Genomic DNA, 12,413 nt, shown 5'->3' with positions numbered 1-12,413 from the left:
TTTAAAAAAGACTCTATATATAGAAGTAGGATAAATAGTAATATAGACGACATCTAAATCGTATAGATTAAACCGGTATAGAAAAGAACGTATTAATAGGATATAAGGGATAACCTCTAAAAGATATAATAGGAGCTAAAAGAAGTAATAATAACGCTAGTACCCTAAAAGTCCCTAAAGTTATATACGCCCCTATTATTAGGCAACCCCCCTACTATAGATATTACCGTAATTAGCGTTATAGCGTTTTACTTTAATATATACCGGAAGGATAATAAGGTCTTTATAATAATAATTCATTACTTAACGTCCGATTTAGATCCCTATTGGGCCCACGCGGACTACTCCTTATTTACATATAGGGAGAAAACTCTATTTAAGAAAAATAAGAAAACCCCGTAATCCATCTCCCCGCCTTTTAGAACTCGCCTACTTAGCGCCTATAAGTTGCCTATAGTGCTCTACTACCTTACTATTTAACCTCCTTAGGAACCACTGCTGCCGTAATAAGCCTATAGACGCGCTAGTATTACAAACTATTACTCTACTACTGTAGAGTTACTAAGGGGCACCTACTGCTCGCCCCCTTGCCTTTTATTACTATTTCCCTTATAACCCGGAACTAATTTAGCACATTTTAACTAATAAGCCACTAGGTAACCGCCTTAAGGCCTTTTTATATTAAGAGTAGTGTATTATAGTTCTCTGTGCTAGCTGCTAAGAGCATTATTTCTTAATTGGTGCGTAGGGGGCATAGCAGTATTACGTGTTTTAGTGTCTATTTTGGCTAGCCATATTCGCATCTTAGGCTACCTACTAGGACACCCACCCAGTAAAGCTAATCTTTTAGTCCTATTATTCCTGTTTTTAAGAGTATTACTATTATATTTTCTACGAGAACGAACTGGAGCTCTTGCTGCACCTGGCCTAAAAAGACCAAAACCAACCAAAAGAAGCCTGAAAAACACCTAGAGAATCCCCCTAAGATACATGCATCGCAGGGGAGGCACATGTTAAACGACAGTGGCTCGCACTCGCGCGCGACCGCTAGAACTACGCCTAGCAATAGCCCTCCATAATAAAGACGGGCGAATACCACACTATAAAGCGGAAATACCTCTATTAAGAAGGCATCTAATAAAATATAAAGCCTATTGGACGCGTCTAGTATCTAGAATTGCGGGGGAGTAACCGTTAGCTATAACGAACTAATATAGCTAGTAGAATGGCTCCGCCAGTCTAGCGAACCTTAGGCGCCCCTCTAGTAAACCCTTAATTAAATCCTCTAACGGCTAAGCAAAATTAAAAATAAGTATAACCCCCCCTTACCGGTAAACCGCACCTAGGCTGCCGTAGCTGCGCTTTTATAGCACAGGGAACCTACCCCCCTTAAGTTAATAACTGGGTATATAATTATAATATGACTAAATACAGAATAAGTAGAGGGGCTTAGGGGATAATTAGAAATAGAAGTCCTTATAGAGATACGCAAAGAGGTCTATAACGCTGTTATAGTCTAATACCTTAAGAGTGGAGATATTAGAGTCACCCTAAAGGACTAATAGGTAAAGGAACGAGCCGTAAGGGTAGGGGATAGGCTAGGAGAACGTATTGGCATAAAAGTACTTTATAAGGATTACCTAGTTAAAGTTTTAGCGGTTCCTATAAGCCTTAGGGTAAAAAAGGGACGCTAGGCGGATAACACAGCAATTATATAGAAGATAGTAAAATAAATGGAACGCCTTATACCAGGACTCGAAATCACCCGAATTTAATAGCTTTAATAGGAAAATGCAAATTAAGCATATAATAAGAATAATAAGAGGATATAAGGGTCGCCGGAGACTCGCTAGGGAGACGCTGGATGAACGCATGGCTCCCTTATTGTTAGCATATATATACTAGGAATGCAAAAACTCCTTATCTAAAAAGGAATAATTATAAATAGCCTTATATATAATATAAGGCTCTATAACCACAGACTATGCCTAGAATAATGCTATTGCTATATATAATAGGGACACACCTAATCTATATGCGCAGTATAGGTGTGCTGCGGCCACTATACAGGCCCCTATGATATAAGATATTGCTTAAATTAAGACCAAATAAAATGTGTAAACTGCTACTAAAGCATATATAAGGCGTGGGAAAGAGAAGACTGTATTAAATACAGGAGACGGAAGGCAAGGGCTTAACAGCTACGGGAATAACTGTATACTAGGTTATATAAATAAAAATAACAGGCGATAAGCTAGGGGAATATAGGTGCTTTTCTAGCGTTTCCTACCTTTAATACTGGAGGGCTAAGCTAGCCATTCTAAGCCTTAACGGGCTAGAAGCGACGCCGCGTAATATTACTAGACTAATTAGGGATATAAGGGTCACAGGGGATATAAGGGAGAGAACGCCCCGTAGGAAGACCCCTATGGATAGTAATAGTAGGCTTAAGACCAGGATAATTAAGAATTAGACTTAATGCGGTAAATATAATATTTGCAGCCGACCTATAAAGGGTATATAGCTGACTAGTAAGAACAGGGGAAGAACTGGTAATAATAACAGATTTAGATATAGAAGCGCTAATAGGAACATAAGATACGGGAATAAAAAGCTCTATATAAAATAAGTAGTAACTAGGGTGTAGATATAAGAGACAAAAGCTTTAAATATTTTAGAGAAAGTGGAAATAGAAGAAGTGAGGAATAAAGGAGAGTTAAAGGACCCTTACCGGGGGTCCGCCACCTATCCATTATATAGTATAACTGCGGCAATACAAACTACTGCCTTATAAGGCCCCTACTAGACAGTCTAGACCTAGAGAAATACTATATCCTTGCTATATAAGAGCCGTATTATAATACCTTTATATAATCGATATACTACCCCTAAGGATTCTAGCTCCTATATAAACTAAAAGCAGCTACACGTGTATGCTTTATAATTAGTAAGGCTATTAGCCTGTCCTTATAGTTATAGCAGGCAGTTAACCTAGATATTATAGTTATAATAATCTAAATATATAGGGGACCGGTATAAATTATTAATGTATATAACCCTAGGGTTAAAGGGGTCCTATAAATAGAGAATATTATATTAGTAATAAGCTTACTAGAAACCGAAGGTATAGAGTTTATCCTATTAGGAGATATAAACCTCTACCACCCGTAGTAGGGGGGTATCTATATTACTATAGACTAATAGTTAGAGTGCCTACTAAGAGCTATAGATATCTGGGGCCTTAAGCTAGCCACCCCCCTAGAAGCAATTATATGGTAATAAGGCACCGCCAGAAGTATAATTAACCTTATATTTATAGACGAAGGCCTATACTAAAGACTTAAAAGGTACAACCCCGAAGAAGAATAGGCACTTACCCTAGACTATATCCCTATTTAGATACAGCTAGACCTAGATACTAAAGCGCAACTAAATAGAAAAAGATACGCAATAAGGAAGCTTAAGATAGATAGTTTCCTTAATATAGTTAAATAATAACTCTAAGACCTAGAAGAAATCCACCTAATACTAAACAAGTAAGGCCTATTAACTACCCCTAAGGAAATTAACCAAAGACTAGAAAGGATCTAGGCAGCAATTAAAAATAAGCTAGAAGAGTACTGCCCAATCTTAAAACTGGGCCCCTATACGCGATATATATGGTCTATATAATGCGCAGTTCTAGTTGCCAGCTAATAATAAGTAAGAAGGAAATATATAAGTAGCCACGACCCTAAAGATAAGAGATAATATAAAGATATAAGAAACTAGCTAAAGAATACCCTAAAAAAGAAGTAAGGAATAACTGGAGACGGTTTATAAACGAGTATACTTTTAACCCAAGCCTCCCCTATAATAAGGGCCTTTAGGATATAGCGAAATAGGTAAAGAAAAAGGTAGGGCGCTTAGCAGAAGACTTATACCTACCACCCCTATAAAAAGTAGGAGAATTATAGGCCATAAACGATAATAATAAGAAGGTAAAGATCCTTATAGAAAGGTTCTTCCCCTAACCGGCTTTAGTAGACCTTAGTAATATTATAGGTAAAACACCAGTGACTTACCTGTGGGTTAACAGCGACATAATAATAGAGGAAATGGCTAGAACTATTAGCCGCCTTTTAAATAATACAGTACTAGGACTAGATAGGATTCCAAATAAGGCCCTAAAAACCTGTAGGCTACTTATAGCACCTTAGCTTATAGATGTAGCTAGAGTATACTTTACTATAGGCTACTACCCATGACTTAAAAGATCTATAACAACGGTTATCCTATAAAAAGAAGGTAAAGCAGATTACTTAATCCCAGGAAGCTACCGCCCTATTGCCTTAGAAAACACCCTTAGTAAGATCTTAGAAAGGGTAATAGCGGAATATATAGCAAATACGGCAGAGGAACACACCCTACTACCATAAAGCTAAATAGGGGCAAGAAAGAACCGCTTAACACTATTAGCACTTACGCTACTTGCTACTACCATTAAATCTACATAGGCGATGCGAAAGGACTTTATAGTATTAATGCTTAGCCTAGATATTAGTAGTGACTACAATAATATACCCTATAAGCGTCTCCTATATATCCTTAGGGTAAAGGGCTTCCTAGAATAGATTATACAATTTATCTAAGGGTTTATAGGCTAAAAAGAAATATTACTAGTCTTTAGCGGATACCAGAGCCCCCCTATTGCAGTTGTAATAGGAATACCATAAAGATTACCCCTCTTGCCTATACTCTTCCTTTTCTTTATAAGCAACCTGCTTAACTCTTTTAAGGAAGGGGCAACCTAGGGGATAGGCTTTGTTAATAATATAAACCTAATTATATACGGGCTAACAGCCGTAGAGAACTATAGAACACTAGAAAAAGCCTATAATACTTATATAGAGTGGGCAAAATGTTATAGAGTCCAATTCTCACTAGAGAAATACTAGCTAATCCATTTTATAAGAAAACGCAACTAATCTATAGATCTCTAGCATATAATTTATATTTAAGGCTTTAGGGGTTAACCAGTTTAGGGCCTAAGGGTATTAGGAGTATAGGTAGATAGTAAGCTCCGGTAGAGCGTATATACGGCGTAAGCGGCCTATAAAGGCTAAGCATAGTTTATTACTTTATCTAGGATTGTTAATTCTATATAGGGTTTATGCTTTTAAAGGTTACGCCTACTATATATAGCAGTTATCCGGCTAACTATAATATATAGATCTAGTATCTGGGCCATTAAAGAAACTAAGAAGGGCCCCCTAAAATTACTCCTTAAACCACTTTAAAAGGTCTAAATAGCCTGCCTTTAGAGTATTATAGGTGGGTATAAGCGAACGGCCACAGCACTGCTTAAGAAGGAATCCAATATTCCCCCCCTACAGTTATATATTAAAGCCGCTATAATATAAAGAACGTAAAATAAACGTAACTCTAATATTATAAAGTATATTAAGACACGCCTAAGTAAACTATGGAGGGACCCTAGGGTGCCCTATAGGAGAATAAACTAATAACCCTAAAGTAGGGAAGAGATATTAGAGAAATAGGTAAAGAAAGCAAAAGAAGAATAGTGCCGCTTTAGGGCCTAGGCCTATATAGAGAAGGAAGGGAGACGTGTAAGAGGTTAGTAAAAATAATAGTAAGATAAAGAAAGGAGCTAAAGTAGAATACGTAAGAATATTAGGAAACTATCTACCGTAATATAATACTGGTTGGACTAACGCTAGAGAGGTAAATAGGAGTTAAAGGTATAGAGGCTAACTTAGGTAAGACAAACCTAAGCTATAGCATNGTTAACGCTATAGGGGGTAAATANCTAAGGGCTCCGANAAGGCCTAATAAAGGCAGAAAATATAATAGCAATACTCTTAAGAACAGGAATAATAGGACTAAAAGATTGGCTTTACTGGGTGGGTGTCCTAGTAGGTAGCCTAAGATGCGAATATAGCTGGCTAAGACAGACACTAAAACACGTAATACTGCTATGCCCCCTACGCACTAATTAAGAAATAATACTCTTAGTAGCTGGCATAGAGAACTATAATATACTACTCTTAATATAAAAAGGCCTTAAGGCGGTTACCTAGTGGCTTATTAGTTAAAATATGCTAAATTAGTTCTAGGTTATAAGGGAAATAGTAATAGAAGGTAAGGGGGCGAGCAGTAGGTGCCCCCTAGTAACTCTATAGTAGTAGAGTAAAAGTTTATAATACTAGCGCGTCTATAGGCTTATTACGGCAGCAGTGGTTCCTAAGAAGGTTAAATAGTAAGGTAGTAGAGCACCATAGGCGACTTGTAGGCGCTAAGTAGGCGAGTCCTAAAAGGCGGGGAGATGGATTACGGGGTTTTCTTATTTTTCTTAAATAGAGTTTTCTCCCCATATATAAATAAGGAGTAGTCCGCGTAGGCCTAGTAGGGATCCAAATCGGACATTAAGTAATAAATTATTATTATATTTTCTACCTTTATTAGGCCTTCTTAGAGCCCTTAGGTATTTACCCCTTATAGCGTTAACTATACTATAGCCTAGGTTTATCTTACCTAAGTTAGCCTCTATACCTTTAACTTCTATTTACCTCTCTAGCGTTAGTCTAACCAGTATTATATTACGGTAGATAGTTTCCTAGCGTTCTTACGTGTTCTACTTTAGCTCCTTTCTCTATCTTACTATTATCTTTACTAACCTCTTATACNTCTCCCTTNCTCCTCTATATNGGCCTNGGCCCTAAAGCGGNANTATTNTTCTTCTNCTTTCTTTACCTGTTTCTCTAATATCTCTTCCCTACTTTAGGGTTATTGGTTTATTCTCCTANNGNGCACCCTAGGGTCCCTCTATAGTTTACTTAGGCGTGTNTTAATNTACTTTATAANATTAGAGTTNNGTTTATTTTATATCCTTTATATTACAGCGGCTTTAATATATAACTATAGGGGGGGAATATTAGATTCCTTCTTAAGTAGTGCTATAGCCGTTCGCTTATACCCACCTGTAATACTCTAAAGGTAGGCTATTTAGACCTTTTAAAGTGGTTTAAGGAGTAATTTAGGGGGGCCCTTTTTAGTTTCTCTAATGGCCCAAATACTGGATCTATATATTATAGTTGGCCGGACGACTGCTGTATATAGTAGGCGTAACCTCTAGAAGCATGGACCCTATATAGAATTAATAATCCTAGATAAAGCGATAAACTGTGCTTAGCCTTTATGGGCTGCTTGCGCCGTATATACGCTCCACTAGAGCTTGCTATTTACCTATACTCCTAATACCCTTAGGCCCTAAACTGGTTAACCCCTAAAGCCTTAAATGCGAATTATATACTAGAGATCTATAGATTAGTTACATTTTCTTATAAAATAGATTAGCTGGTATTTCTCTAGTAAAAATTAAACTCTATAACGTTTTGCCCATTCTATATAAGTATTATAGGCTTTCTCTAGTGTTCTGTAATTCTTTACGGCTGTTAGCCCGTATATAATTAGGTTTGTGTCGTTAACGAAGCCTATTCCCTGGGTCGCCCCTTCCTTAAAGAAGTCGAGCAGGTTGCTTATAAAGAAAAGGAAGAGTATAGGCGAGAGGGGTGATCCTTATGGTATTCCTGTTACAACTATAATGGGGGGAGGTCTTTATAATAAGCCTATATAAGATTAACTAAATTATTAATAATAGAGAGGAAAGGCTAGCTAAGGAAACTAATAAGGAACTAGTTAAACGCCTTCTTTTTACTATTTATATAGACTATAAGGATATATTCTTAAAGCCGGCCTTAAATAAGTTACCTCCCTACTAGATATATAATTATAAGATTTAATTAGAAGCTAATAACTTACTAGGCTATAGCCCCCTCTACTATTAATTAATAGATAAGCTAAAAGTAATAAAGTAGTACTTAATTAATAACCTAGATACGGATTAGCCGCTACAGCAGCAGAACACGCCCACTACTTACCCAATAAAGAAATACCCACTCCTAATTAAATCTACGGCATAATATGCCCTAGAGCGAATATATGTATCATAGCCAGAAAGCCTGTGCGACCTGGGAGGGTTGTAGTAGACTCGAAGGTGGGTCAATATATAGAAAAACGCGACACTATAATAAACCCATCAGGGGGCGACCTAACCACAACACCTAAAGGACAACGACTAGAAATGGCAAAAACTCGTAAATATCCTAAAAGACATTAAGGAAGATCTAGGGAAGGAAGAAGACGAACACCCACGCGTAGGGGTAGCGCGTGCGGCTTAATAGGTAGGATAAATCGTACGGGAGCTATGGACAAGGCACAATAGGAACTAGAACGCCGTAAAGGATAGGCTTGGCCGCATTAAGGATGCTATAAAATTATAGGGTATACTAACAACGTACATAACAAAGCCCTTATGGGCCAACGTTGCTACCGGCGCCCAACCGGCGCCCCTTTAGCGCCTCCCTAGTATAGCACCGGTGAGGTCTATAGTTAGGATCTAAATACTAGAGGTAATAGGAGCAGAGCCAGAACAGCTCCTTATATTAATTAGAGTATATATACTAAAGGTAGTGGTAGTAAAGGTCCTGCATAGCGGCGACGTAAAGGTTATACTCCCTAACTAACAGGCAAAGGACCAGGCCATTACCTAGGGAGATACCCCTAAGTATAAGATCCTCCGCTAGGACTTCCTAGTTAAAGTAATTAGAGTACCCCTTAATATATAAGTAGAAAGCGGGTGAGGCGCCATAAACTTATAACTTATCTAAAAGATTATAGAGGCCACTAGAAGACTAGTCTTAGGTATTATAATATCTAGAGTCGTATGGCGCTATAGAGTACGTACTATATATATAGGGGTATTACTAGGGTTCCAAAAGGTTAAAACACGCGGCACCCTAATAATTAACCTACTAACTTAGGAGATGTAGGCGGCAATAGTATATAAAGGAATAGTTATAGATAGCCTCTGGTATAAAGCCCGGCTATACTATAGCGCAGTCTAAATCCGCTAATGCTTTAGATGCCAATAGTGGGGCTATACCTAGAGCGCATGCGGGAGATAGGAGAGGTGCGGACGGTGCGCTAATATACACAAGATAAAGGACTGCCCCAGGAATAAGGGAGTTAGATATATAAACTGCGGTAAAGAATATAAAGCATGGCAGAAGACGGCATATAAGACCTTTAAGGTATACTTAGAATCTACTAAGACAAGATAAACCTAACTACACTAGGTCATAGCCACGCTGTGGGGAAACGTATATGAGGAGAAGGAGCTAAGTATGACAGGCAACGGCGGCTAGATAGTTATATAAAGAAAGAGATTTAGGGTACCCACTTTAATGGGGGCACCCTCTGCTTAACTAACGGTAAAGTAGAGCGTGGGACGCCCGTAAGGCAGCATTAATGCCGCCAGAGACCCATCCTAGCAAAGAATCCTAATGGCAACACCCTTAACTAAGACACCTTAGAGGCGAATGGAAGACACCTATAAGTTACTAGACTAACTAATACTATAAAAAAGATTAATATTAGTATAATATAACTACGGATACTTAAACTATAAAGTAATACATCTTTTATTTAATAGCCTAGACCTAAAAGAATATTAGATAATCGCCCTATAGGAACTGGTATATAATAGGTAGATACGCAGAATATACTAACTAAAAGGATACTACCTTCTGTATAAACTAAACCTAGCTACTCGCATATGCTTTCTAGTTAGCCATTATATTAATATATAGGTATGGAGCTACTATAATATTAGCTATAATATTAATAAACTATAACTAGTTACTGATAGGGGCTAAATTAGTATAATTAATGTGTATAACCTAAGTGATAATAAGCCCTAAATTGCTATATGGGAACTACTTTAATAGGCTATTAACATAGTAGAAGGCGAGGTAATAGTCCTAGGGGACTTTAATATATACCATATATTGTGGGGCGGGTAGTAGGCTATAACCGAAATATAGGCGGCCCACCTACTAAATGAGCTAGAAACGCGGGGCCTTGCCCTAACTACCTTAACTGGCGAACCTACTTGGAAAAGAGGAGCCTAAGAAAGTATAATTAACCTTATATTTATATAAGACTTACTTATAAACTGACTAGAGTTCTACGGACCAGAAGATATATAGGCAATTACCGCAGACTATATACCTATATGGATAGCGCTTAACGTTGCCGCACTAGCGTAGCGAACCCGCTAGAGATACGCCACTAAGAAACTTGACCAGGAAAAATATACCTAGGAAATTACTAATAGGCTAGCAGTAATACCTTAAGCATCGCTAGAAGATATCTAGAGAGCTATAGGCAACTGCCTAGAAGAATACTGCCTAAAAGCTAAACCTAGCAAACATGCCCGCCGTGAATGGTTGCTAGAGGCAGCCTAGCTACTTATGGGCGTAAGGAGGGTAAGGTGATAGTATATAGTAATAGGCGAAGCCCACTACTAATAAAGCTTTAAGGCCCTAAAAAATAGGCTTAAGAAGGTAATACGGAAAGAGGGTAGAAATAACTGGCGCCAATTTTTAGAAGAAATTACTATAGACTCCACTAAACTATATAATAAAGGACTTTGGTATATGTTAAAGTGGAGCAGGTAAGCCGCTGAAGAGACGCTAGGGGACCCCCACCTACCTATACTCCGCCGGTTAGACTAGGACTAGTATATAAATAATAATAAGGAAAAAATTAAAATACTAGTAGAAAGGTTCTTCCTAGGAGCGGGCCAAGCAGACCTTAAGGACATTAGTGGCTAACTACCCCCCCCCCCCTCCTATAGAAATAAGCTATATAATATTAGCAAAAGAAATAAAGGACGCTATATAAAAGCTTCTTATTGGTAAAGTGCCAGGGCTAGATAAGATCCTAAATAAGGTAATTAAAGCTGTGGTAGAAGCGATAGTAATACTACTGGCTAAGGCCGCAACCGCCTGTCTTTAGAGAGGCGAACTACCCAAATGCTTTAAAGCAATAACTATAGTTATCTTACGAAAGGCAAAGAAAAAAGACTACTCCCTTTTAGGAAGCTACCGCCTAATTGCCCTAGAAAATACCCTAGGAAAGCTCCTAAAAAAGATAGTTATAGAACGTATATAAGAAGCGGCGGAAGCATAGGAGCTACTACTGTGGACATAAATAGGCGCAAGAAAGAAACGATTAACCCTCTTAGCCCTCTCTCTAATTACCTTTAGTGTCTACGCGGTATGGCAAGCGTACCTAGGATGTATTATATCTATGCTAAGCCTAGACCTAAGTAGAGTCTTTAATAACGTATTATATGAGAGACTTTTATAGATCCTAAGAAATAAGGGCCTACTAGACTGGATAATTAAGTTTATCTAAGCCTTCCTAATAGGACGTACTACGAAAATTATAATTAAGGGATATAAAAGCGAGTTAATACTAACACCTATAGGTATCTTATAGGGTTTACCCCTCTTACTAATCCTATTCCTCTTCTTTATATCCGAACTACTAGAGATATTTAATAATAGCCAGGATATAATAGCCCTAGGATTTGTTAACGATATAAACCTAATCTTATAGAGAAATATAGCAGCAGAAAACTGCATTAGGCTAAACTAGGCGTATAATAGGTGTATTATATAGGCAAAACGACACGGTGCCAAATTTGCACTAGATAAATACTAGCTTATCTACTTTATAAGGAAAAGAAGGGTAGGTAATGACCTAGCCTTAATAGTAAATATCTAGGGCTGCGTAGTAAAACTAGAAGCTACCCTTAAGATCTTAGGGGTCTGGGTAGACTTTAGACTAAACTGGAACGAGTATATTACATAGGCGACCCATAGGGGAGTAGCTGCACTCTCGGCAGTATTACAAATTATTGCCTTAATATAGGGACCCTCTTTTAGACTTATACGTCTACTATATATAGCAGTTATAAGGCTAACAATACTATACGGCTCCTAGATGTGGGGCCTAGGACTAGGCGGCAAGGTGCTAGCAAAAAGCTCCCTAGCGCCACTAGCTAAGCTTTAAAACTAATGCCTGCGTAGAACCATAGGAGCCTATAAGAGAACACCGCGCGCCGTACTAAAACGCGAAGCGGTAGTTCTACCACTAGACATATATATTAATATAACTGCTATATAGAGAGCAGCTACAGTACAAGGCCACCTAGTAAAAGAAAAAATACGCTATATGTTAAAATGTATACGAGGAACGAGACTCACATAAGAAGCGAGGGCCCCTTAAAGGAGAGCCGCGCCCAAGTATACTAGCTAGGAAGCTCTCTACCTATAAGCGGTAGAGAGAGAAAAGGAAATGTAGAAACTACTAGCCCACTAGGCTAAGACCCGGCGCCATACTAGTAGAGCGCCATAACGGCGATAGAGGATAGGAGGTTACTAGCATAGATGGAGATCCACTATACTAATCGCAAGATAGGCAGACCTTAAATGGAAGCGATA

The sequence above is a fragment of the Cenococcum geophilum genome, assembly GCF_001692895.1.
Source record: "Cenococcum geophilum 1.58 unplaced genomic scaffold K441scaffold_5, whole genome shotgun sequence".
Classification (NCBI taxonomy): Eukaryota; Fungi; Ascomycota; class Dothideomycetes; order Gloniales; family Gloniaceae; genus Cenococcum; species Cenococcum geophilum.
Note: the sequence above shows the minus strand (reverse complement) of the source record.